This window comes from Lygodium microphyllum, chromosome 23 (assembly GCF_053477565.2).
Source record: "Lygodium microphyllum isolate KBCC chromosome 23, Lygodium_microphyllum_v1.1.10, whole genome shotgun sequence".
Taxonomy (NCBI): domain Eukaryota; kingdom Viridiplantae; phylum Streptophyta; class Polypodiopsida; order Schizaeales; family Lygodiaceae; genus Lygodium; species Lygodium microphyllum.
The window spans coordinates 72,696,740-72,701,788 of NC_141157.1; positions in this window are offsets into that span (position 1 = coordinate 72,696,740).

Sequence of the window (5,049 nt, forward strand, 5' to 3'; positions counted from 1 at the left end):
CATTCGACGATGGTAGAGATTGGTGGAAGATATGATAGCACAAGCTTAGATACAATGAGTGCCATCATAGCAGCATAGGAGCATATTATTTCGGTTGAAGAATATTGCCTTGTGCCAGATGCTAAATTTGAAGCACTACAGCATGATTTATTCGGACCAAGGCCCTAGCTTCCTACCAAGGAGTTTATAGATCCTTCTGTTTAAAGAGGTGCCTCACTGACACATGAGGAAATGAAGATATAAGATGATCTAGAGAATGTGAGATTTCTAACTACCATATATTTTTATGCCATGAAACTTGACGATAGGGTGCATTGGGTCCCTCAGAGTCCACCCGTGAAATCTTGGCCAAACATGATGCCTGTAGCTGCCTTGTCTAAAGTTTGGTGTCTAGGGACTAAATAGAATTCAGAGTGCTGATGATATTGCTAGTATGCACAATACTATTTTTGATGAGGTTAAAGACATGATTGCCAAAGCCCAGCAATCATATACCAAACAAGCCAATAAGAAAAAAGACAAGCAATGAATTTCAAAGTTGATGACTATGTTTGGTTGAGAATAGAAAAACATAGATTACAAAGTGTAGATAGACACCCAGTTGTGAAATTAGCACCTAGATTCTATGGACCATTTAAGATCATTCACAAAATTAATGACAATGCATTCAAGTTAGAATTACCACTTCACTGGAAAATTCACAACACCACATTAGTCTATTAAGACCCTTTAGAGGCCAATTACCTATACACCCTGTTTATGAAAACCCACCTTTGTTAGAGGAAGAGACTGAAATACTTGAACCTGAAGCTATCATAGATACTGATTTTATGACCACTAGAACTGGCCGAAGATATTCTAGATATCTAGTCAAATTTAAGAACCATCTTGTAGAAGAAGCCCAATGGATGCACGCTAGAGACTTAAATGCTTTCCCCACTCTGCTAGCTCCACATTGAGCTAATAGCAATTGAGGTCAATTGCTATCCCACCCCGGGGGTATGATGCCAGGAGGCATATTTCACGGTGGATTCCATGCCACGGTGGATTCCGTGAGGTTTTATGGTGGATTCCGTAAACTTTGATGATCGAGGCTCATACACAAAGTGGATTCTTTGTGAGAGAAGTTGATGGGGACGCCTATCCTTTTCAGGCGTTTCATTAATTTAGTGTGTACATGGGTGATTCCATAGCAGGTGATTCCGCAAAATGCATATTAAATTAATAAACGTTTATGAGTTTAGAGTGCGCACTCGTAATAAATTAAGGTTAGGATTGATTTCTAACTAGTTGATTTATTTATATAGCTGAAGACTGCTAGGTATTCACTTTTGTCGGTTTAATTGTATTATTTTACTAACGATTGTGAATGCTTCAGTTGATGTGTAGAGATAGCAGCAGTGGCGGAGGAAAGCATTGGAGGATAGCGAGTATTCGATTTATCATTTATATTTTGATGGGCGCATACCTTAGGCATGGCGCCTATATTTTGTCACGCCTATTTATTGAGGCGTTGGATATTTATTTATTATTTTGTATGCGCATGGGCGCACGATTATGTTATTTGTACTTGGACATTGTATTGGGTATGCCAGACTCTTTGGGCATCGCCCACTAGCTTTATTTTTATTTTGTGCTAAAGCAAACTCAAAAGCTAAAAGCTTGCTATTTTGTAATTTGGGCTATTATTTGATGATTAATACATAAAATACATGCTTTGTGGAGCGCTCACACAAGGCATGGGGGGAGATTGCACCCAATTGGTCTCTTGTTCATGTCGTGCATACTTTTTACCTTGAGTTTTGTGCAAAAGTAGAGTTCTATTGTTCTTGGGGACCTTCCGACATTCACTACGCGAGCGTACAGCATCCGATTTGTGCACCAGTAATGTTGAAGATGGGCTTTCAAGTGGAATCTTCTCTATTGCACGTTGGTGTAGCACTTGTCACCCTTTGCCAGTTCTTCTTTCCGTCCTTTCCTTCCACCCTCTTTGTTAGGCAATATAGGCATGGATTCTTTGTATTTGCACCATTGGAGATTCCACACATGCATTTTAAAGCTTTCAAGCCTCCTACAAGATGCCATTCAACCAAATATTGACCATACCCTTCAACCAAGAGCATCTCACCATGTTCCTAATGATCAATGATGCTTGGAATGCTTGTGTGCATAAAGAACAACTACAGCATCTCAAATGTTTCCTTAGGAACTTCAAATGCAGTGAGCTACCACATAGGGCACTCGGATTGAACAATGAAGTTTCCTGGGTTATTCTTATCGAATTGTAAAGCTCTATTCATCAAAGTTACACTAACTCTTTCAAGATTTACTCCTTTGACGACCTCACTTTCATCCAATTTTATAACAAACTGCAATTTACCTTTACATTCCTCAACATACATATTGTAGTACATTACCATTTTCGATTGCACCTTGTACAAATCTAAATAGTAATTGTTGAGTTTGGTGAACTTCACCTCATGTGTATTTTTTGTTCCAACCTTTAGTGTTTCTACACATTGAACATTCATGGGATCTCCTATTAGCTCCAAAACCTTTGTATTAAGTTGTCGTCGGGGGCCTCTATTAACTTTGAAGATTGAGAAAGAGGCACGATTCTATTTATCTTTAGCATACGACCAAAACTAGCCTTTACACCTTTGAATATATTTGAATAAGTCATTGTGCTGATACCGGCCCTGTCACAAATGGATTGTACATCCATAGCTCAGAACTCATTTGGCATATCTTTTAATGTGCACTCAATCACCTTTTCCTTCATAGCCTTAAACTTAGGATTGCTCAAAGTGTTTTCCAATGTACTTGCCTTCAGCAATCTACTAATACATGATCCAACCTGACTCTCACCTAGGTTCTCATTTTGAGCTACCTTACATGCTTTGATACGTTGCTTCCACTGGCCGCTATTCACAATTAACTCATTGATTGGCTTCTTCTTTCATTTACGCTCTTGTGTTAGCTTGATGTTGATCTTTCCCAGGTCATCCAATTGTGCCTTTGTCTCCTCATATGAGATACCAATGTCATGGATAGTGTCCTATATTGCAATAATTTGATTGTTTTGTTGAATTATAGTGTCATTTAGCTGTACCACTTGTCCTATGAGCTGTTGTATATGAAGTTGATGTGTAGTGATCGCATCATGACAATTTTTTATGGTTGCTTGGCAAGTTGTAAATACTTTGAATGCCTAATCATTGAGCGGCATGGTGTAACCGAGTAACTCATTTTCACCCTCGCACACATACTTAAGCAAAATTGTGATTCATGAGAAAGTTGGAGGTCTATTGTTTAAGGAGTCAATTGGGTAGATTCTCCCATCAACCCACAAGTCCACATGTTTCAATCCCATTTTCCTGTAACTCTGTAGAACTTGAGGGTTGACACTGGTACCCTGGGTTCTTTTGAATAATGGGGCATATTCAATCTCTACCTCAATATGCAACTCCTTCTTTCATGTATTCATTTTACTATTAATAGAAATGGGGAGCCTACTTGGTTGTCACAGGAGGTAGAGTGGAGATGCATAGAGAGGCACACAAAGGTGCCAAGGGAAAGGAGGATGTAAGTAATTCACTCTATTAATGAAGGTTAAATAAACATAGAGAAGAGGTCATAATAGAGCCATGAGAGAGTATAGATATGGGGAAAAATAGCTCAAAGAGTAGGAATGTCCAAGACTTTTCGTATTTTAGCCATTTCTATTTTACCTCCAAAAACATTTTCAAAAAACACGAAATTTGATCGGTTTGTTTGTTTTTTGACCAAAAGCTAGAATATAAAAAATCCCCAAAATATCTTAAAAGAAACTTTCGAAATTTGATTTTCCTTGTTCTTGATTAAAAAATCAATTACCTCATATCTACTAATCATTTTGCATTGAAAACAAAGCACTACACAACTAACTCCTTTTTTAATATAAAATTTGGTTGAAAAAGACTTCTTGAATGAGGAGAGAGAAGAAATCGGAGTATATCTATGTAGATAATATAAAAAAGGCAAAACAAGATTGCAAAAGTGGAGAGAGAAGAGGATTATTTTATTATTCTTCTCTCCTCTTTTCCTTGTTTTAAGGAGGAGAGAGGGGGGACTAAAAGGCCCATTTGTGAGTTCATTTTTTCCTAATGGAACTCAGTCACTTTGTACATTAGTGATATATCTAGGATTTTATGATAATGACAATTAAATCTAAATTCAAATTGCCAAAAAGCTTAGCGTTCATATTTTTTCCTTTATTTTGTTTTTCTCATTTCTTTTCTTCCTTGGTGGTAACTTGTTTATCTCTCCCTCCTCTCTTTGCCATGGATATAGAAATTCAACCTTCAATAAGGCATCCAAGCTCTAAAAACACATCTATATTTGTATTTAATTAATTTCAAAGAGATGGAAGATGGATTTCTACTATTATTAGCAAAGGTAGCTAGATTACCATGCAACAATCAAAATGTAGGAAAAGATAGAGATGTGAGAGCTCTTTTATCTCTACTTGGAAGGGTAGGATCAAATATTTTAGACTTGGAGCAAGGAAAAATAGCATAAAAGAGGTTTTAATACAATATGTATTTATGCTTAGAGAGTTGCATTTGGAATTCAAAGCTTCAAATCTTGCATTGTATAGATTGAATTGTAATTATTTCATTCTCAATACTTTTCTTTTATTAAACTTGATATTAGCGATTATTTTTTTTAATTTGTAGATATTATCCTTCTAATTTTGAGAAATAGTATCCAATCGAGTCTATTATTGATGTTATTGATATCATGCATGGTTTGATTGGAAAAAAATGTACAAAGATAGGAAAAAAAACACAACTCGTGAGAATGAAATATTTTTTAATGACCATTCTTATATTATCCCTCTACATCATGGCCAATGGAGAGCAATATATCTTTTTTCTTTACTTAATTTTACAAGCACCCTTGAGTAGTCTTTACACTAGTGAGAGCTAGAGATGCAAAATATTCTCTAAGATATAGAGAGTATTAAAACATAATATCTTAAGTAGGCTAAGCAAGATTATTTTGTTT